Below are 24537 nucleotides of genomic sequence, written 5' to 3' on the forward strand. Positions count from 1 at the left end.
GTGCAGTGAACAGGCATGAAGAGGCTGATATTGTGTACAGATGCATAATGAAGGCAGGAGCCCAGTGTTTGGGGCAGTGATTTATATGATCTCTCTGCAGCAGATGGCAGTGAACAAGGCTCATCAGTCACAGTCAAAGGCTATTGAGCAGCGTACAATGCTGTGTGTGAGCAGGGATCGGCCCGGGACGCAGCAGCACCTCTCTGAGCTCCGGAGCGGATCGCTCGCGTCCGGCTTTGTGCTTCACCACAAATATAGAACAGATCAGCAGTGAGAAACACACACAGATGACTGCTGAGTCGCCACAGTTTGATCCTCACACATGTGTCTGTCTGCCCATCAAACACTGCTTCCTTTGTCTTTAAAGTGTTTTTGTTTCAGCAGCCATTTAGTTTAAAACTTGTTTATCATCCCACACTGATTTTCTCCATATGGCCAAATATCCTGATTCTCAACATTATGAATCCGGTGTCTGATGGACTCTAATGGGAGCCTCCGAGCGCTCTGTGATTGACCTCTGTTTGTGGGATTTGTTTGCGTTGTCCAGCTGCTGTCTCAGAGGCGGGTGGAAACTCGTCTTTAATTCACACTTAATTCACAGCTCTCTCTTGATTAGTTGTAGTTTGTCGTTTGATTCGGACGCCTGCTGATTGACACAGATCTATCAGAAGCTCAAACACTGAGGCGCTCGCGTCTGCTCCTTCATTCGGACTCGTAGAGGTTTGTTTTAATTACAGTTGGCTTTATTCTAAGACTTTTTAATTGGATCGGTAATCTTTGCTTTCAAATCAGAAATTGTGAGTGGTTGAATTAATTTAGCAATTAATTAGTGCAATTAATGAATGACCTATTTGATTTACATGAGTGAGTGCAAAGGCTTTATTAACCAAGTTGTGTTCTTGTTTTATACAACTCATTATTTTCTCAAGGGGGAGTCTGAGATATCAGTCATAAACTGATTTCAATCATTGAGGTGGCTTGAGCTGTCAGCATTTGCTCGTGCTTCTGTCATTCCAATCCTTTAAAATGTGATGTTTAGCAGGACGTCCATGCTACGGTTTTCCATATCAACATCAGCTGTTGGAGATTCACATTGAATTTGTTACTTGGGCTCCATTCCCCCAGTCTTCTGATCATACCATAGATGTATATGCAGAGCAGAGCTCGCTCTAATCATACAGTAGCTCTCAGATCAGATGGTCATATTCAAACATGAGCGTCATTGGCCGTTTGCATTGCATGAAGATTATTCTGAAGGAAGTCGTTTGGGTTTGAGAGAGCGAGTGAATGATGGCTTTACTGCCCGTCAGCTTCTGCTCCAGGATCATCTCAGCTCTATTCTTCTGATCACACACGCTCATGACACACTTCATCACAGACACGGACACATTTTATATATTACATTAGTGTCCCTGGAGCACAAAAGCAGTCATGAGTAGCACAGGTATATTTGTAGCAATAGCCAACAATACACTGTATAGGTCAAAATTATACATTTCTCTTTTATGCCAAAAAATCATTAGGATATTAAGAAAAGATTATGTTCCATGAAGATATTTTGTAAATTTCCTTCCATAAATATGTCAAAACGTAATATTCGGTTAGTAATATGCATTGCTAAGAACTTCATTTGGACAACTTTAAAGGCGTTTTTCTCAATATTTAGATTTTTTTGCTCCCTCAGATTCCAGATTTTCCAAATATTGTCCTATCCTAACAAACCATACATCAATGGAAAGATTATTTATTCAGGTTTTGACCCTTACAACTGGTTTTGTGGTCCAGGGTCACATATGATCTCTCAGTGTGTCAAAGGTTTCATGGCGGTTTCACTAAGTCAGTGTAGAATCATTGTGGGCTTTAATTTCTCTCATATAAGCATGACTCTTGTTTTAGCATGATGCCAGTTGTTTGTGTGATGTGTTTTGCTGACTGAATGTCCTGTGTGTTGGTGGACACTCTGGAGGAGCTGCAGATGAATCTCATGACTCCTTCTGTCTGACCATAGGCTGACTCTGAGAAGTGTGCTGTAGGACACACAGGAACACAGCGATGTTATTGGATTCAAAGGGCTGCTTTTGTTGGTCTCTTGGACATTAATCTGTGTGTGACGTTTTCTAGATGTCTGTAAACGCTGCCTTGTTATTGTAAGACAAAAGAAGAGGCGAGTGTGTTTTGTCTCTTCTTGTATGAAGGCACATTCATCGTCCTGCAGGGGTTTACAGATGTGTGGTTTTGTTCCTGCTCTTTAGTCTGTTGTTTTAGAGAGCGATCTCTCTCTGGAGCTGCGTGTGTTTCCCTGAGACCGTGAGCTGATGGGAGAATCTACAGCGAGAGACAGAGACGGGATCAGCATCTGTGTGATTTCACATCTCTTCAGTGTCCAAATGCCTCACTGCTTGACAACTAGTTATTCAGTCTGTGTTTGTTTACATGATGTGTTTTGTGTATAAATGAGAATTATTCAGGAATAAATGCTGTTGTAGCATGCAGATGAACAGAATGAGATACCAGTGCATTTTTAGCAATGCATATTACTAATCAAAAATAAAGTTTTAATATATTTACTGTAGGAAATTTACAAAATATCTTCATGGAACATGATCTTTATTTAATATCCTAATGATTTTTGCCATAAAAGAAAAATGTATCATTTTGATCCATACAATGTATTGTTGGTTATTGCTACAGATATACCTGTGTTACTCATGACTGCTTTTGTGCTGCAGGGACACATATTTGTCACAGTGCTGATTACTTGCGCAATGCTGGGTCACGCTTTGTTTTGATACTTTACTATAGACATTCTAGTATAGGTAACTTTGCAAGTACATGTCAACTTATTCTACTAACAGTCTACTAATACTCGAATGAGAGTTAGCTGGCATGTAGTTGCAGAGTTACTTATAGTCAGCAGAATGTCTAAAGAGGTCTAACCCAACACTGAAACAAATACTAAACCTTAACCTGTAGTGTTAGTAGCACATTCTTGTAAATATCATTATTATTTGTCACGATTGGATCCAACCCCGATATTTCTGAACTATTCTTGACAGGTGAAGGTGTGATGGGGTTAATGGAATCACACACACACTCACTCACTCTCAACACACACAAACACACACACACTCATGTCTGTGTGATGTTACGATTGAAGCCTCATCGGTCAGTCCATTGGACCGTGAGGTGATGCTGCGGTCAGGAGCTTCAGTTCACTGCATCCATCTTCAGATCTTTAGTCCTGGAAACTCTTCAGCAGGTGGAGAAGCGTCCTGGACAGCTGTTGAGCGGCTCATGTCTGGCGTGACTCATCGTCTCTGAGAGAAGCGTTTAAGGCTTGGAGCAGACGTGTCACAACACGCACTGGTTAGTTTAATGACAAACTACCCGCCAGACTCCAGCTCAGATCTCTCTCAGCCTAGAGAGTTACAGCTCACCTGTTCTCTGAAATATAATGCTCTTCAGCTGCATGTGTAATATTCAGTATTGATTTGAAATAATGTTGTTTTAGGAGACATTTCAGTTGCCTTTATGCACCGTCTTTTATTTATTTTTTTTGTCGCAGTGCATTATGGTATTGCCTCCTTTGAGGAATTACAAGAAAAAAAGATTGTGATTAAGTTATGTAGTTAAGCAGCACACTACAGTAGAGTTTGCTGTTCTCATACAGGCTCACTTCAGTCCAGACATCCTCACTTCATGTACTGTCAAACAGTTATACATGCAGAGAGTGTCTCAGTTTATCCTGAGCTCTGATGTGTTTCATATGCTTTTATATAGCAGTATATCATGTGTGTTAGTAACTGGTTAATGAATGTCATCAGTCAGTTTTAAAGCACTCCTGAAGCTCAGATGCGGCTGACGGAGCTCGGTGAGCGAGGGCATTGCTGTAGTTTTGTTTATGTTGTATTAATGTGACTAATATGACTAAGTCCTCTCATCTGCTTTATCTGCTGCTTTGCATGTTGAGTTTGTGGGTGGGCAAACACATCTGGAGCCTCGGTTAACAAGCCTTTCACTTACACAGCGGCATAATCGTCTGCTCAAACAGCGCAGCAGAAACAGCTTTCACTGCTGGATTATGGCTTTGTTGAGCTATGACTTAATAGCAGCCTGTGATTTTGAGACTTCATTGTGTGTTTCGTCCCACGGCCGTCCAGGAGGACATCAATACAGCCGCATCCATCATGCAATATTGTTTGGATTTGCAAATGCTGTTATTAAGTAAGATTTCATTATTGAGCCACTGCTGCAAGTAATCTTTGAAGCCTGTTTCTGTTGATACACAGCACATCACACAGCGGCTGCTTTTGTCTGAAAATAAACATAATTTCTGCATGAACATCATACAGCAGAGTCGCACGAGACTGTCCTAAAAGTCTGTCAGATATCGTGTCTGACTTTGGCTTTAGGACACACTGCTGGTGTTTCTTGTTAGTTGGTGTAAAGTCCAGGCTGTGTTTGTGTATCCAGTGAAAGTGAGGCCTGGGTTTGCTCCTTTAGGAGTCTGATCTGAGCAGATGAATGCTTGGATTGTGTGTCTCTCATCGATCGATCGGTCGATCCGCTGCAGGCAGACCCTGATGATGTCCGGTGTGTGTTGAGCTCTGGAGACGCTGGCGCTGATCTTTGATGTGTGCGCTCAGGCCAGATCTCACACTTCAGAGTCAGACCTTCACAGAGAGAAGCTCAGCAAATGTCTCTGCTCACGCTGTTGATCTGTTTTCAGGCAAAAGCAGGTGTGTGTGCTGTGCATGAGTTTGTCTTGTGCGGCTCAAAAGTCATTATGAAGTGATCAGTCCACCCTACAACAGTTTCCCAATTACTCCCGTCACGTTGTAGGAATGACTTTCTTCTGTGAAACATAGATGTTTTAAGAATGTTTTTTTTTGACCATACAGTGAAACTCAATGGGGTCCAAATGTTCTTCAAAACATACAGTGAAAATACAGTAATTGTGAATTTAGGATGAACTATGTTTATTGCTGTTAAGCATGCCTTGATGCTGCTGTCTGTAAATATGCAACAGGAATGCATGCACAGAGAGATGATTGACATCTGGCAGATGATATGATGATTTGCATAACCTCAAATGCTTTGATTCCCGCTGTCAGATTCAACATGACGTTTCGCAGTGAACACGTTTTAAATGAAGTCCAGATCATTAATATGTAAGCTGTGGCAAAGAGAGGCATATGGATGTTTTCTAAAAGGCCCCTTGAGGAATGTAAACTTCATGTGCAGTATCTCCCAGAATGCCTCTGTGTCCAGCGGTTCAAGTTCAAGTTTATTTGTATAGCGCTTTTTACGATACAAATCGTTGCAAAGCAGCTCTATAGGAATTTAAGTTTCCACAATATATTTATATATTGCAGAACCTTAATATGTTTAACTTATGGCAAAATGTGTTAATTCTGTATGTTGTCTGAGCGTTGGCATCCTCTGAGGTCCTCTGAGGGGTTGGCATCATCTTTTCTCAGGTGTTCGGTCATCTCAGATCATTTAAGGGTTGGATCCAGACTGAAGCTTCTGTCATTCCTAGTTACCACGGGATGTTAATCAACAGAGAAACAAATAGAGACATAATTAGCGATGAATGAATGAATGAAGCTGAAATACTAGACGCAGTAGAATCTACATTTGATATTGTATTTCTGATCTTATCTATTTTATCAGTAAAGAAATTCATAAAGTCATTACTATTAAACTGTGAGGGAATATTTAGATCGGGTGGCGTGTGTTTATTTGTTCATCTAGCCACTGTGCTAAATAAAGCGGTGTGTTTGAGAGAAGCTGGAATCCCAGCGGCCAGAGAAACACTCCTTATCTCAGCAGCACAATGTGTGCATGTGTTTTTCAACATGCATCTGTTTGCTTTTACACATTTACTACTACGCTGGCAAATGTGGATTTAATTTAGTTTAATCCCACATTGGTTCAGCAGTGGTTCAGCATCACCTTATTTCCAAACAGAGCAGTTTTCTTTGACAGCCGTTATCATGAAGTCAGATTCCGGTCCGACTGTGATCATCATCATCATCTATTATAAAAACTGTTACAGCTCCAATCTGACAGCACGGAAACAGCAATCTCACTTATGTTTTTGTTTTAATTTTGTTTATAATATTGACATGATGGGAACTGAAGTATACACAAGATTCAGTTGAGATTTCTCTGAACTTTCATCTCTCCACTGTCATTAACTCTTGAGGGGATCATTGGTCGTCCTGTCATCATTTACTCACACTTACAACCTTGTATGGCAGTGATGAGGGGCTGCCAAGCTTAAACAACTCTTTTTGGAGCTTTATGGTCTTGATCTCAAAGCATTTTCATTGCATGGATCAGAGCAGCTTGACTTCAAGACTATTGAATGTATCTGAGGACAGTAGAGCTTGGGTGTAATGATGAGCCCACACCACAGTGTTAATGTCTGGTCTTCATCTGTGGGTCTCACTGTATCCTGATGTTTCTCACAGAGAATCCCATCTTCAGCGCTCAATCACAAGGTTTAACAGGCCGACAGGAATCTGCTTTTCTCTTGTTCCGACCCTCATAAAATCCATCCATCTCATTCCTCACCATCTGCTTCCAACTGTTAATTCAGCTCAATCAAACTCTCACACTCTGTCTCTCTCACACACACACACACACACACAGACACACACACACGCACACACACACACGCACGCACGCACATACACGTTCCCCTGCAGACGTGCAGGTCATGAAGCACATGTGGGACCACCATCAGGAGATCATATATCTGCAGTTGGGGTGAGTTATGTCTTCCATAAAGGAAGTGTGCGTATGGACAGGACACACATAAATCATCATTACAGATGATGAGGGCCTGAGCTGATGAGGCTTTCATTGTACAGACGTTTTAACCATGTTATTTTAATCAGTGTTCATATTGATGGCTCACTCATGAGTTTGTGTTCCTCTCGTGTTATTCAGACCTGTATGACATTCTGTCTTCTGTGGAGCATAAAATGAGATGTTTAGCAGAATGTCCAAGCTGCTCTTCATCATACAGTGAAAGCAGGCGATGACCAGTGACCGTCAAGCTCCAGAAAACAAACTACAACTAATCATAAAATTAGTCCATAAGAGCATTATTTTCATACCAAATTTTAAAATGATATTATTGATAGCAGGATTGACAGGGTCACACTTTATTTAAAAGTCCAATTCTCGCTATTAACAAACCATTAAAGGGGTGGTTGACTTTTTTTTTTTTTTTTATGTTAGAGTGAAGTCTAACATGTTTTAATGCTTTAAAAAAAACCATAATTTTTTCAGATAATTTACCTTTATTCTACACCGCTCTGTCCCTTCCCCTTTGCATGCTCTGATGACTTCCTGTTTTTATGAAGCCCCTCCCTCAGAAATAGGCAATGGGCTCTGATTCAGAAACATCACGCCCCTCACCCCAGAATGCGCTCCGGTTGTATTGTAAACAGTGACGTCAATATTGCTTATCAATTTGAGCCCGACTGAGACGCAGAGAATATTAGTGAAGAGGGTCACGCAGAAGCTGTGCAAGCACATGGCTCTTAATGGTATGTATTTTGTTTGTTGTCTCATACGTTTAGATACGCTGTTATTTGTAAATGCTACTGCTTATGCAAGCATCTAATATACAGTTTTATCCTGATTAAAGCTGTAATACAGCAGAATACATGATTGTGTTGTAGCATTTTTGTAACAGTAAGAAGTGTTTGCCAGCAATTATTGCTCATTACCACGGCAACCACAGCGCATCCATGTTTAACGCTTCCCATAGCTATGTGAAAAATATCTGTGTGTCTGTACACATAAAGTGTATAATTGGAACACAGTTCATTGCTAGAGCTGATGAGCTGGTGAGAGAGATGCAGAGCAAGGGGACGTGAGGAACAGGATTAAGAACCGCTGGTTCTAACTAAATAAAGTTACAAAAGTGAAATCACAATCAACCACCCCTTTAACTATGACTTTTGCTTCAATAAACTCCTAATTTGCTGCATATTAATAGAACATAAGGTGGTTAAATTTAGGTGGTGGGTAGGATTAGGAAAGTGGAATAAAGTCATACGCAATATGTGCTTTATAAGCACTAATAAACAGCCAATATGTTCTGAATATGCATGCTAATAAACAACTAGTTAATAATGAGAATTGGTCCCTATATTAAAGTGTTACCCTTAGACAACACATCATCACATACGCAGTTGGTTTTGTGATAGTCTTCAGTGTGAAGACCCAAAATGAAGTTCTTGAGTCCTGAACTCTTTTATTGTCATTTCTGTAGCTTATGCCTACAGTAGCTCTAAATCCTCTACGGCAGGATGAAAAGACATCTAGACAGAAGAATCTCACTCTCACGTCTGCTTTACTTTCAACTGTCCTTCGTCTTCCTCGAGGTGACTTCTTCTGTCTCAATCCGTCTGTTTGTTGTAGGACATCTCAGACTCTAGAGCCTATTGTCTTCATAGGAGTTTGAAGGCCTAGTTGTACTAGTACTAGTTGTTTTGATTTTCACAATAGATGACTATTAATAATAACCAATAATGTAAACAAAAGTGAACATGTGATATAAATACATTTTCTGAAGCAGCCATGTCACTTTATCTTGCTTCTACAATTCTTTGAGCCCTTTACTGTGACTTGTGTTTCAGGAGACTTGAACTCGAGCATTTCACATCACAAGTGCAATGCTGCACCGGGTGCGCTACTGAGCAAATTTACTACATCACAAAAGACACACATATGGAGCTAGTTATGTGATGTGATCAGTGTTGGGTAACCTCAAGCTTTCAGATATAGAAAAGACTGTAGCCTACCTCGTTTTCATACGGATTACATAATCAGAGAATATTCGTTTTCGATTTTAATTCGTTCACTTAAAGCAGACACTTCAAGCTTCATATAGGGAAAGACTGTGCCTCACTTTCATATGGATTACATAATCAGATAATATTTGTTTTTCAATTTGAATTTGTTCATTTAAAAGTAGACACTTCTAGCTTTCTATAGACATATTTCTCATGTCAAATATTCATTGAGTTTGTTATGCGTAGAAATGTGCTCACTGAGACCTAGATGGCAGAAAGCGCACCCTGTTTGTTTTATTTTAGAAAAGCACAATGTTTTGTTGTTATTGTCAGTGTATACAAATAAACTTTAGATTCGATTGATTTTAGCCTTATCTGTATCTGAGTATTTAAGGTTTCTCTGTGAATCATGAAAAACTGAAAGTGGTCGTGCCGGCGCGCAGAGGGTTAAAGACTCTGCATTCAATTTTATCTTTAAACTGTAATTTTAGATTTCAAATTCAATATTGATATTAGAACTGTTTAAATATTTTACAGTATGTAACGCAAGTACTTTATAAGTGACTGTAATTAAATCACCTAAAAATGAACAGTAATCCCTTACGTTTTCAGTGGATAAGTAATTTAATTACAGTAGCGCGTTACTTAGTAGCACCTTACACCCAACACTGGATGTGATCAACAAAATGATAAAAGTATTTTGAGCTCATAGTATTGTGCAAGGAACCATACAAAGATAAATCTTTATTGTCAATAATGTGTCCCTGAAATCATAATTTGTGCAAAAAGGAATAAAAGCTGTTGGTGTTTTACTTTACGTTACTTTACTTTACTTTTGTCATTTAGCAGACGCTTTTGTCCAAAGCGACTTACAAATAAGAAAAAGTAACTAAAACTAAAAAGTTACAACTCTATAAATACTATATACCCACATATTTAAGAAAATAAAGAAATTAAATAAAATTGACACATGCATATAACAACATTTCAATAATAAACATATAAATGAAAAAACTAGAATAAAAAGCGATACTTCTATCCCTTGGTGGAGTCGCACGGTAGAGTTGATGGTCTTTACACTCTTCGGGCTTCACACTACGACTGCCGCGGTATAATAACCTTTTTTATACCAATCCAACAAATCACCATTTCAATTCAGCTGGACCCACTTTCCTGTTTATCAACTACAAATGGCCAAGCAAGGCCATTTTTTTATTTTTGCCACCAGTGATTGATGCTCTGGTAGATGCTAGTTCTTTGTGTAATTCAAGGTTGCAAGATGTGTATTCACACTACTTCCCAGAAAAGACCAGACTAGCTTCTGCAGTTACTGGATAGTTCCTGCTGTCTCCTTGAGACGGTGGGGGGTGTTTACAGTGACAGTGGTTACCACAGCTTTAAACAGATTAACTGAGCTGTTTTAGTGCATTTTTGTAACATGCACCATGGTCATGCTGTAAGAGTCTTGGAAGTAATTTGTAGTGCCATGCAAGCACCAGTAAATGCTATGGTATATGAATATGGGATTCATTTAGTATCATGGTGCATGTAGAATTCCTTCCTTCACTGTACCACAGTAGTGTGTATGTGTGTGGAGACTGTGTGAAGTGAACTCCTGTGTGCTGTAGAAACGCTGTAGTGTGTGTGGTGCTTTTGCACACCTCCAGTGGTCTGGTCTGTTTTTATGGAACAGATTTTCTCCTCACGGTTTGCACACTTGCATGCCGCAGCAGCACAGAAGGATGATAATGTGTCGTCCTGACCGTGTTCATGTCGTTTCCCGTCAGCTCTGACACCAGCAGAGGAGATTCTCCTGATCTCTCCTGATCAAAGGCCGCATGAAAACATCTGCTTTCATTCACCACTTCTCCTCAGCAGCTGTGAAATATGGAGCAATATGACAAGCCCAGAGACGGAGCGCTTTGTTTCTTTTAAGAAACATCCTCTCTAATCCTGCCGGGGAGGAGACGAGCAGATAAACCACGAGAACAAACGGCGCGAGCCTCTGACAGAAGAAAGGATGGAGGGAAGAGTGTGTGAGTGAGATTAATGGACAGACAGGCGAGAGATGCCTGGGCCTGTGTTTACCACCGCCAGCGGTGAGAGATCTGAGGAGCTGAGAATGCTCAGTTCATGCTTAAAAGACAATTAAGAATCAGTAATATTAATTTATCTGCCCTGACACCGTCAGATGAGAGCAACACTTGATCTGAATAATGGCTGCTTACAGCTGAAATTGAATTGATTCCATTACTGATTAATTTTACTAAATGAACACTGTTATTTTCCTGTGTAGTGTGAAGCTGCATTCAAACAATCTGTATAATATAAAGCTGTATAGAATAAATTGACTTGATATTTAGGACTTGAGAGAGAGCTTCTACATGATGTTTTAGTTTGTTGGTTTACGTTGTCTGTATCTGTGTGCAGATTTGACTGTTAGCAGGGTCTGATGGGTCTTTCAGCGTTTAGGACACATGCACACCACAAAACACAGCCATCGCTCTGCGCACAGTTTAACGTGTTTGTGCACACTTTTCACAACTTATTATTCATCATAATGAGATCTTCTCCTTGACTGCATCTACAGTTATGAAATTCTCTCACAGCAACATGAGCGCTGTATTTGGTCTGTTTTGGGGGGTTTTGTTTCGCAGATTTAATATGTGAAAATGTCTCGTGACAGAAAAAGGATGAGACTACTTGAGCCGAATCTGGGTGTTTCTTCCTTTTTCATTTTCTTAGAATAAGTACAAAACTGTTGCTCATTAGGTTTGATTCTGATTGACTGATTTACCCTGTGAGTGTCCTGGTAGTCTAACGTATGAATATACTGTAATATAGTCATTATATCACATGACTCTCTGAAGATCCTGCAGCTGATGTCTGAGCATATCATATCTAATGACAAATTAATACTATTAGGGTTTCTCCGTGCTCAGTTTGACCGATCAGAAAAAGCAGCATTTCTCACCGATCTCTCAAAAACATGTCAAATGTGGGATTCTGTGAGCAGCCCAGGTGGCAGGTTTACGATATTAAATGCATGAGTTTAGACGCCAGTCTTGCTGCTGTAATCTTCTTTCTTAAGTCACAGCAGTGAATGGAGCAAAACAATGAGAAAGACTGAGTGAGATAGACTGCCTAGTTTTCACCGTCTCTCTCATAGTCTTGATATTCCTCCTCGTGTGGCGTAACAGAGCTGCTGTTTCTGAGTCCATGTTTAATGCTGCACCGCACACATTCACCTTCAGAAGTACTCTATTCTCTTTGTGTCTGCGTCAGTTAAAGGAGCTGCTTAACCTACAGAACACGCTCACTAAATAAATCATACAAACTTTTTCATTGTTTATACAAGGTTTGTGGGTTTTGCTACCATTTCATCATATCAAATATATCAAAATTCACACAAATATCCTTGCGTACAGTTTATTCAAGCTGATTTTCCCACAGTTTAGCTCTACTTTAATGCAGTATGAAGGTTAGTTTATCACTTAATCTCAACCAAAATCAAAGGCAGTGGAAGTGACTTTATGCCCAGTTGTTCTTTAATTCATAAGTCAGAACAGTGTGCATGCCCAATAACAAGAGTATTTCTTTCTAGTGTCTACATATCTCATCAAAATATTGGTCAACGACTTCTTTTGTTAAAAGTAATTTCTTGATAACAAGAAAGTAGAGATGATTGAAATATAAAATGGGTCTGGACTGCTGGCATGATGGATGTTGGGAGTTCATGATTTTATGACTCCTAAGAGCTTCACTGTTAGCTGCTTTAGATAAACCGTACCTGTAAAAACTCCTTACGCAAGCTGACATAAACGGGGTCGACATGTCACAACCTCAGTGACGAGGTGGCATTATTGTCTGTCTGTTCTGGACACTGGTCCATGTCTTCTCACACAGGTCAGCAGCGATACGCCTCATTAAACACACACACACACACACACACACACACTGATCCAGGCAGCAGCACGTTCCAAACAAACACACGCTCAGCTCAGTGCTTCAGAGCATCCTGCTTCAGGTGACTCCTGAGCAGTGAACCAGAGCAGCTGTGACCGAGCGAATCAATCAGGTGTTTGTGATGAGCATTACCAACACCATCCATTTGCATCAGAGAATCAGGTTTGTAGCCTCTTGTTCTCGGTCAGAATGAGCCGAGATCTGCCTCAGACTTCAAGGCATTCATGAGTGGTTTTCACTGAAGTTGTGACTGTGTTCTCCTCCAGATCCTGACGTATTTATGCACAGAAGTGTTTAGGATTTTCCAAGAGACGGATGGAGAGAATCTTTCAAAGACAAGACAGCAGCGTCTCTTCTCCTCTTGTCATGATGAAGGAAGCTCTCGTCTTATGATGCGGAGAAAGCAAACGCTTCTCTTATCTGATCTCATGTCACGATCAAAAACCAGTGTTCCAGCTATGAGAGGCATGTTTTAGTTCGACTGATACGAGGAAAAGCACTCAGAGCTGATCCACGGGACGGTCAGAGCTCCTCTGAAGACGCTCGCAGGCCGACATTAGCCTCACCGCATCTGTATGAGTGAGAGAACAGATGATTATGAGTAAGTTCTCACTTCTTCAGCAGTTAATCGCTGATGCCTTCTGAGGCGTCCTTGAGCAGCAGGCACATTTACACACGAACTGTGTCCCAAGTCAAGCTGAATGCTGATAATAGATTGTTTTTTGTGCTGGGCAGGAGTACATAGGTCAGCAGTGCTGTGCTTTTGGCTGTATGTTGTGTTCACCACGCGTACGAACATGCAACGCTTCCCCACCAGCTCTCTGACATCAGTCACCTTTAATAAAGCATTCTGAGTCAGTCGGCCATATGCCACCTTCAGCCCTGTTCCTCAGACTTGCTGCTGTTTAAGGGTCCTGATGCCCCACTTCTTTCACTGACCACATCCACCTTAATCCTTGACCCACCTTTCCTTATCTCTGATCACACCCATATAATTGCATGCCATACCCTCACTCCCTGGCCCCACCCACATTAATCCTTGACCCACCCCTCCCCCTCTCTGATCCCACCCACATCATTCCCTATTCCTCCCTCTATCTTTGGCCCCTCCTACCTCTTTCCCTGCCCAGCCACTGGAGGAGATGCTGTTGTATGAACAGAATTATGCTCAGTCACTTGATTCAATCCAATCTGTTTGCAGAGATGTCATTACTCATCACTCACATCAAAACACGTCGCATTTGTAAATGGAGGAGCCAAAAACAGTTTTTCAAACTCCAGCAGTTGTTTTCAACTAAGCAAGCTGTATCAGCGAAGCACGTGCACATATATGGATGACTGGCGCAGCGAGATGGTCACTTGAAGCACACGTGACAGTGAGTGTCCAGTCATCAGTGCTTTACATGCTTTATCCACATGCAGTGCTGCAGACGCGACGATCATGAGCTGGAAAGGTCAGATCCAGGAGTTCATTACTCTGTCCATGAAGAGGTAGATAGTGATTGTGAAGTGAGATGCTGTTTCAGATGTGAGGCGTCGTTTCTGTGTTACTAGCAGAACTGAAGGAGAACACAAAATGGTTGTTTCCAAACTCGTTTCCCAAACGCCAGCCACCTTCTTCTGCGGGTGTGTTATAGTTGTTTCTGCTCTAAACTGGCCTCTGAAGCACTGGAGCTGTGTGAACGGTGTTGTCAGTGCTTTGGACCGTAACTGGAGCTGACCTCTGAGTGTCGGTCAGCAGAAACTCCCCGTGACCTGTTGCTCCTCGGCCATGTCTTCATTCCTTCCTCAGCAGTCCCTTTCTGACCGTCTGTCATGTTGTTCTCCTGAAGAAATGCTCTGGAGATGAAGAGCCCTTTGAATCTTAGACACATTAGAGGCACAGAGTTCTCTGAAGCATCATTTCCATCCAGTGCTCTTGACCTTCAGCTGCTCTCCTGAGATGTGAAGGGTGTGTAGAAGATGTCAAAATCCACAGTGAGATATCAAGATCTGTAAAAGAACAACAGTAGAAGAATGAAAGCTATTCAGTGGATCTTGACACCTCCTCTCATCAAGAACTGTTCTTTTCAGGCTCCTTTGCATTTGGACTGCAGAGTGCGTTAAAAAAGCTTTTCAATTCATTTTACTTCCATAATGGTCATGTTCAAATGAAATGTAACACAACTTGTAGGAATTGTTTTCTTTGGAATAGCATGTTCAGAGTAATCAGTCTCATTCAGATGGGGAACATGTTTTAAGGTAAACAGGGTTCTTGTGATTTCATGTTCATCAGATCAGTGTTTTGGGTTTTTAAAGCGACAGTACACAGATGTTTTTCTGAAGAACTGAAGGATTCTGTGAAAGCCTGTGTGTTTCTAACAGCAGCTTTGATGTTTGGGAGTGTAACTGTGATCTTATCGTGGATCATATTAGATACACACTGAAGGCTCTTCACTTCTGCACTGCCAGATTCTGAATGTATTGCTTCCTGTGGCTGTGTTTTGTGATGTGTTTGACTGTGTGCTGCTGTGTGTTGTGTGTAATGTGACGTGTGATGTACACCAGCTGGTCACTCCTGATTAGACGTGCTGGGATTTGGTAATGCGATATCACGATAATGAACATGCATGATATTGTTATCATGGGCACTTCAAAATACAGAGAATAATTATTTATTACATATTATTCCGAATTTTGGATGTGTTTTAAGAATACTTTTCCCATCATCTGGTCACAACACAACACGCTGTATGCTGAGTCAGTCGCGTGCGCTCTGTGATGTAAACAAGCACTGGTGAGAAGCACATGGAGGAGCATGAGAGAGACGCTCTGGATCAAAGCACTTTCACTCTCTGACAGCAGATGGCGCTGATCTAACAGCAGAAACACAGCCGTTACCCCAGAAACAAAGCAGCGGCTCTACTTTCTGTTTCTGAAAGGTGTTTAAATGATATAAATACCCGTTCAGATTTGTGTATTTGCTATGGTGTTCATCACAGAACCAAATACTTAAACATTTTAATCTGGACTACAGCATACCCTAGACATTGTTTGAAAATGTTTCGATTCTTTATTGTTCAGTCACACTTTACATTAGAGCTTCATTCGTTAATATTAGTTAATTCATTAGTTAACATTAACTGCCAATGAAAAATTATTCTAAACATTCATTCATTTTAGGTGATTCCATTTTTTATTAACACTTTAAAATCAAAAGTTACAACTGTTATTTAACATGAACTAAGTTGTATAAAAAAAAAAAAAAAAGATTAATAACTTCTGTAGCAAATGTAGCTATTGCTCATTGTTAATTTTAATGCATTAACTAAGGTTAACTAATGAGATCTTATTGTAAAATTATACCTATTGGTCTTTATAATTCTTTTGCTTTTTAATCTCTGTAAAATTTTTAACTTTATAAATTTTTTGTGTATTGCTTTATTGTGTTTAAATGTTCAGTTATTTTTGTAATAAGAAAAAAGTTATTAAAAGTTATTGTTATACTTTATTATGACAACACATTTTTGCAACTAAATTTCAATATCGCGATAATACTGTATACTGTGATAAAAGCATTAGCAATTAATCGCAACATGAAAATTGTGTTTGCATGAATCATTCGTGATCCAGCTTTATCTACAGAAGAAGTGAGTATAAGGGTTTTTATGAATCTTTGCAAATCGCCTTTCTTAATAATATGCTAGTTAGTCCGTTTTGTGGCTGAAGTTTAGTATTCTCCATAGATATATATACCTAGATGCCTCATTATCGACTTTTTCTATGGGCCGCGATACATAAGCCATCTGCCATTTTTGGAACGGTCTGCAAATCTTTGAGCGCATCGACTGTGTGCGTCTACAACAGCAAGTTATACGCTTGTATATCTTTGAATATTCATTGATTATTATGGTGAATGCAAGATGGCTGACGTGTCAACGTATCTGGAGCGGTCGAATAGGGGATCTACACATATCTATGGTCTGGTCGTCACTCCACGAAAGAGAGGGGCGGGGTCAGCAGAGCTCATTAGCATTTAAAGCAACATGGACTAGAACAGCGTGCTGAAAACAGAGCTGATTTTGACAGGTTTAGAAAGGTGTTTTTTTACACTACCATTGAGAAATTTTAACCAAAGTATGTTATAGACTTTTCATTAAGACCCTAAAGAATCATATCAACTTGTGGAAAATGTGCATCCGATGACACCTTTAAACCTGAATACACACAGACTCATGGGGACTCGAGTCACAGTGGGGACCTAAATTGAGGTCCCCATGGGTACAAAAGCTTATTAATCATCAAGAATTAGTTTTTTTGAGAAAGTAAAAATTCACAAAGTGTTCTGTAAGGGGTAGGTTTAGGTGTAGGGCGATAGAAAATACGGTTTGTACAGTATAAAAACCATTACCACCACCTTTTACTGTTTCCTATATCCCTCCCTGATCTAGCTTGTACTATTCTAGACTATGTTTAAAACTTTGTATCGCTAGCACTCCTTCTGCTACTGCCTCCTTTTTGGCTTCCTCTTTATTAAGTCATTTGGCATCTACTAAATTAATAAGTGTTGAAATTATTTCAGTGTTCAGTCAATCTCACATTTTGAACATTGTTGAAACATTCTGTGTTTTGATTTTAGTTGCTTTGTGAGACAGACTGTCATAAAAGAGTAAGAGCATTTGCAGTCAGAATAAGGCAGATGTGAATCAAATTAAATAATGGAGTTGACATGTAATATTAACAATCAGAAGATTATTCGTTTATTATATTGAATAAATTAAGGATATAAAATATAAACGTGCAAATAAATGAAGAAAATAATAACACTTAGCAAAAAAAGGAATAAATTTGCAGAAATAGCGTTAATTGTATGGGTAATTAAGGATAACGCAAAGTAAGACTGAATATGTGGTGTGCGTGTGTGTGTGTGTGTGTGTGTCAGTGGTGTTTTTTTCTCTCCCTCTTCTAAGCTGTAATGTATAAATAGCACATGCACCAGTGGTGATGTTTTGTTCTTGTTTGTGATGTTCTGCCTCAGTTTCTCTTCTTTAATCACTTCTTCGTGTACTCTTTTGTCCTTGTTTCTTTTCACATTGTATAGTCCAGCATGATGGTCTTCATTAAGTCTTAAGTCTTCATTTTATATCCTTAATGAGTCCCTTGCTACCTCCGTGGTTCCCACCTCATTCAAAAAATCCATTATTATCCCTGTGCCAAAGAACAATAAACCCTCTTGCCTGAATGACTATCGCCCAGTTGCCCTCACATCTATAGTCATGAAGGTTTTTGAGAGACTTGTAAAGAGCCACATCTGCTCCTCCATCCCTGATACTCTGGACCCTCTTCAGTTTGCCTATCGCCCAAACAGATCCACGGACGATGCCATCTCTCACGTCCTCCACTCTTCCCTCACACACTTGGACAGCAACAATGGGAATTATGTAAGGCTGCTATTCATTGACTATAGCTCAGCTTTCAACACTATAGTCCCCATCAAGCTGGCATCTAAACTCACAGACCTCGGCCTAAACTCCTCACTCTGTGACTGGATTCAAGACTTCCTCACCGGCAGACCTCAAGTGGTGAGAGTTGGCCAGTTCACCTCAAACTCCATCACTCTGAACATAGGAGCCCCACAGGGCTGTGTCCTGAGTCCCCTGCTCTACTCTCTCTACACGCATGACTGCGTGTCCTCTCACAGCTCCACATCTATTATCAAATTCGCTGATGATACTGTGGTTCTAGGCCTCATCTCCAACAATGATGAGACTGCATACTTGGATGAGGTAGAGAGACTCACATCATGGTGCCAGGACAACTGTCTCTCTCTGAATGTGAGCAAAACTAAAGAGCTGATCATGGACTTTAGGAAGAGATAGCAGCAGCCCTACACTCCTCTCAGGTTCAGTGGGACCCCTGTGGAGAGGGTGAGTAGCTTCAAGTACCTCGGTGTAAACATCTCCGAGAACCTGTCTTGGACTACACACATCCAAACACAGGTTAAGAAAGCCAGGCAAAGACTGTACCATCTGCGACAGCTGAGGAAATTCAGGGTCTCACCAGCAATCCTGAAAACTTTCTATTCAGGGACCATAGAAAGTGTATTGACTCAGTGCATCTCAGTGTGGTATGGAAACAGCTCCAATCAGGACAGCAAAGCACTACAGAGAGTTGTGCGCTTAGCTGAGCGCATCTCAGGGTCTGCTCTCCCCTCTCTGCAGGACATCTACCTCAAACGCTGCAAAAATAGAGCTGTCAAAATCATCAAGGACTCAAATCACCCTGGTAACCATCTATTCACTTTGCTTCCATCTGGTAAGCGCTTCCGTAGCCTGATGGCAAAAACTGAGAGACTTAGGAGGAGCTTCTTCCCCCAGGCCATCAGGCTCCTAAACTCTAACTCTGTGTCATAACATCACTTGACTCCATGTAAATATCACCATATCAATAGCTATTCATAAGTATTCTCTACCTCATGTGCTGCTATTTAAATACCCTGTACAACTTTTTGCACATTCCTCTTATTACTATTTAAATCAACAACATACTGACCTGCACATTTATATTTATATTTTTTTATCTTTTATTTTATTCTTTTTATTTTTTTCTACTTTTCTTTTTCTTAATATTTGTCTATACCATTGTACTGTCCTTGGAGCGGACCTGATCTACATTTCACTGCTGGTTATACTCTGTATAATTGTGTATGTGACAAATAAAACTCTTGAATCTTGAATCTTGAAGTCTGGGTGGGTTGTCACGGTAACAGCAGACACTAAATTAAAGGGCTGTAATTAGATTTTGGTGTTAGTTTCACGTGTGGCTGTGTATCAGAGAATGGCGCCTGTGCTCTCAGTGTTTGTTTGAGGCGGAGTGGCGGCGCTTTGCTCTAAATGTTTATTGTAGAGTCAAAGATGCACTGCTTTGGATGAGTTAAAGTGACATTTTATGTGTGAAAAACTATAGATGTGTTTCTTCTGCTTCAGCTCTGCAGTGTTTGTCGTGTTCAGTCGTTCATCTCAGAGGGCGTTCACACAGAACACGTTTCTTACTTCTAAAAATGAGATAAAAAAACATGAGAAGATACAACAGCTCAAATACACTCATCGAGTGCATCTTCATATAGAAAACAATGGAAAAGCAGTGGAGTGGAATTCAAAAAGATGATTCATTCTGCTGAAAGAGTCTCAAGCCCCGAACGCTTGAGTTTAATTAATTCTGATTGTTGTTTGGATTGATTATCAATTAGAACATGTTCATCATCTTAACCTCGAAGCGTGTGAATCCTGAGCTGAACTCACACAGATCAGAGATTCTCGTTCCTGCAGGAATCGTTTGAAGCTCACCGGAGAGTCTTCTGCTCTTTATCTCCTGAAAGGCTGTGATGTGAATCCTCTCACGTCGCCCGTAAAGCCGTGCAGATCAGCAGGCGTGTTTGTGCTGGACCGTTGTAATTATTATTCTCTTTTGATTCAAATCCAGGCCCGGCTCTGTTTGTTTTCGCTCATGACAGCAGTGAAGAAGAGATTCCATAACAAACATCCTCTGCTTCTCATCCTGCGCTTTCATATGACGGGATTCGCAGGATCGTAATCCCCGCTCTTCCTTTGATTTGTCAATGCTGTGGTTCACGATCAGGATTAGGCTCAATTAAGAGGGAATATCAAATGTGTGATCAAACGCCAGCGGAGCAGGCGAGTGTTTCCAGAACAAACTTCACGCTGGACGCTGTTCGTCGGCTGTAGATCTCCTGAGATCTTCTCTGCTCTCCTCTGATGTATGTTTCAGTATGGTGATGTGCTCCTCCTCCTCATCAGCATCGGTCCGACCACGCTGTTAAAACTTCATAAAGACTGAAAGTCTGGCCTTCCCTCTCGAGCTGAAGAGCGCTGGATGCTCCAGATATCTGTGTTAACGATTCAGCGTAAACCCTATCGCTGATATTGATTCATTAGAAAATACATTATTTTTAGAGATTACATGTTTTATTACAGCAGCTTATACTAATATAAATTCTCTGTGTGCTGTTATTTTTCCCATGAACACAATGCATACAGCAGTTGTTGTGATTCATTTGCTGAATGCATGTGAAAGTCCTGCAATGATTCTGACCAGAGATTCACTGATATTCTTCCCAGGACCATTGAACTTGAGAAGTGAATCGGGTAATGAATCGTTCGTTTGAGCCTGATCAGGTTCAGCTCAATGACTCAGTGTTCTGATCTCAGCATTAACTGAACGACTCTCTGGAGGGGAAGATGATTGGTAAATAACTTACATTTTCATCACACAATGACAGTAACTTCTGAAGATTTGAATCATTTGGAAACTGTTATGGTGTTTGATCATCTTGATGCTCGACAGGCTTTGGACTGTGATTAAAAAGAAAGGAGCTGCATGAAGATTCATCAGCACATGGATGACATGAGAGTGAGTAAACAACGACAGAACGTTCTCTGTTTGGTGAATAACTCCTTCAGTCACACCTGTGTGCTTTGAATGTGAGTGTATAAATCACTGCTTCTTGCTAAGGAAGCAGCTTCTCGTCGGGTTAAATTGCCCACAGAACAACATGGTAAGCAGCTTGATTCTGTGAGTATGGGCATATCTTTCCTTTTGTTAGCTCTTCTTGGGCCCGTGGAGCCTGAGGAGGTGCGTCTGTGATCGCTGCTAGCGCCTGACAGCAGCTTTGAACATTAACCAGACGTGTTCCTCGCCACCTACGGCTAGACTCAAAGTCCTCCATTCTCTTTGAGGGAACCTTTGACACCCATCACAGAGACCTGTAGATATTCCTTTGTAATAATTGTGCATGCATCAAACATGAGTAGCCATGCATTCATTTATCACTTTCCCTCATACATTCATGTGAGTTTAAACCTGAACTCTTGATGAAAACCGCTCGTGTTCTGCCTCAAACTCATGTGGGAGATTCTGTCCTCATTAAAGGTTCCTGTCAGTTTCATTAGAGCTTCAGTCGTGGCTCGTGTGCTGTGAGAGCGTTTAGTAATTCATCCACATACTCTCACTGTCCTTCCTGATCATGTGCTTGTGTTGTTCTTTGCAGAATTGGATGTTTCTTAATCTCCTCATTTGTAAAAGCGATCAGATCCTGAATCAGTTTGCAGACACAGTCGTGGAGGTTTCTCTGTTAAGACTGCGCTCAAGCGATACCAATCACTGCTTTCACTTTCATCCAGATTGATGGCTGTGTTTTTCTCATTAGAACAGTAAAACGAGTGGTGTTTTTCACATTGCTGTCCTGCACCCATCACACACTCTAAACATGATTTCATGACATACATGAACTTAATCTGAGACCAGAGGAGTTTCTTCTGTTCACTGTTAATACGGTTTATTCCATGGTCTGTCTGATTACTGGATTCTGATTGGCTGGCCGGTATGCAGTATAACCATTTAATGCACAGGTAGTTCCAAGTCAGTTTAATCACCGTTCTATATTAATGCGCTGCTTTAATTGATGCACACAAACACACAACACTCGCGCACACACACAGAGAGAGAGAGAGAGATCGCAAATTGCGCTGCACACACACATAAATTATACTTGTTGTCAATGCTTCCCCACGATTTTTATTCATAAAATAGCCTAGATACTAGATTGCTACATTATATTCCTCAACAACGAGGTGTTTTTGAATTAATTAGTTGTTTGTAGAGAGAGATGCGCAGACGCAGCAAGCAGGTAACGCACACACAACTGTCATCTCTCTCTCTCGCTCTCGATTGATCGATAATTAATTGAAATACATGCTATAGCCGAATTAATTCAAATAAATGTGGTCTCTGTGTCTGATTTGAAGCGGGCAGAATGCTAGATCTAACGAACCGCATCTGACGAAAATAACTGTCATTTTTACCCATTCGTTAAAATATTGCGCTGCAAAGAGCAATACAAATTTTAACTTGTCTATAACTTGGCAAATGACCATGGAATAAGCAGGATAATCAACGGCTAGCCATGCATTAAAGGATTTTAAATGCACTCCGCTTTGCGTCGGGCGGTCCTTTGCCTCCACGGCTAGTCGCTGATAACCCCTTACTGAATCCACTCAGTTCTTTGGTGTTCATTTACTGCAGTATAAGTGCTGATTATCAATAGCTTATGTGATGTCTGTGTGATTTGATGTACAGTCCTATGTACTAGAATTTGCATCATCATGAACCGTTATATTTATAGATGCTTCCTGAACTTCAGATTTTACATAAAATTTATAATTTCTCCATTTAAAAAAAAAAATAGAAGTTGATCTGTCAAAATCTATTTGTGAAGCTTTTGAATGGCAGTTTTTAAGTAAGCGACATTTTCCAACCAGTCACGAGAGCATCGGTGTTGGATTAGTTCATGAACCTTCACAGCTTTTCCATACAGTGACTACGACTGTTATAACGAGTAAAAACACCATAAAGGTCATCCATACATCCTCTAAAGGTCATTCACTACGTTCCAAGTATTTGAAAGGAATAGAAAATTACCCCATGATTTTCTCGCCCTTAAGCCATCCCAGGTGAATATGACTTTCTTCTTTCAGAAGAACCCAATCTGAATTATATTAAAAATACATCATGGCTCTTCCAAATATTTTTATAAGAAAACTATCCATATTTAAAACGTTAGAAACAAAATTTAGTAAAGAACATTTGTTTGATCCTTCAACAATATTCCAACCAGCCAATCAGATTGAAGTGACAAGTTTACAGTTTGTCATCACTCTTAAAAATAAAGGTTCTTTATTTCTCATTTTATTTTGCATCAATAGTTCTATGAAGAACCTTTCAAAAAACTTTCAAAATGGTTCTTTTAGGAACTATTCACTGAAAGGTTCATTGGGGAACCAAAAATGGTTCTTCTATGGCATCACTGCAATAACACGCTTTTGGAGCCTTTATTTTAAGAGTGAAGTTACAGCCAAGATTGGCACTAGGTGTTTCTACGTCTTTTTTATTCATTTGTAATAGGTTAGTTAGGTTTAGTGATTATAACAGCATATGGGTTTGGATCAATATGAGGGTGATCAATAGTTTTTGGTCTAACAGAATTTGGCAGTGTGTGATGAGGGTCAGTCATTGAGAAGAAATGACATTTTTAATGTTTTTGTAACTTCGGGGACGAGGTTTTTCTGCAGTGCCTTTGATTTCTCCAGAGTTTGAGATGTAGGATTATTTTCAGCACTGAAAAACTGCATTTCCAGCCACATGAAAGGTCATTTTTCCAGAGCTCAGTCACTTGTTAAGTGCTTTGACAGCGAGCGTCATGCCGGCGATCAGCTGAGACGGGCCTTCATCTCCAGAAGAGCTGAAGCACAAACAGTGTGGAGCTGTTATTAACCTCTGACCTCTGCTGACCGAACCAATGCACCACTGATGAAGAACATCAGCGTCCTCTCCTTTTCTTCATTCACAGTCATCCTGTGATGTATTTTAGAAAGATGCTGTTATTTGGATGCCATTGATTGGATGCGTGTTGTGCTTTTGTGATTTCTAAAGGCCAGATGCTCCAGATAACAGAATGAGGGCAATCTGGATCTCATAAAGCATCTCTCTGCCCATCATCCCCATCTCTCTTTCATTCTGAAGGCTACGATTCACACACATTTGTGTTCCCTCTGAAATCGTGCTGTGCATCGATGTGTGTTTGCATTTGTGTTATTCACAATGTCTGTCTCTGGTTGTGTTGATTTGAGTGGTAAACTGCAGGACTGCACACAAAGGCTTCTTCAAACCCATTAAATACAGTTGCTTTGTGACAGCG

General features: G+C 40.4%; 1 pseudogene across 1 annotated transcript in view; it reads left to right on the forward strand.

Annotated features, from left to right (window-relative positions):
• Positions 1 to 24537, forward strand: part of LOC306878022 (threonylcarbamoyladenosine tRNA methylthiotransferase-like) — a 224272-nt pseudogene that overhangs the window by 192494 nt on the left and 7241 nt on the right. The gene's annotated exons all lie outside the window — the stretch shown is intronic.

Source organism: Barbus barbus (genome assembly GCF_936440315.1).
Source record: "Barbus barbus genome assembly, chromosome: 12".
NCBI classification, from domain to species: Eukaryota; Metazoa; Chordata; class Actinopteri; order Cypriniformes; family Cyprinidae; genus Barbus; species Barbus barbus.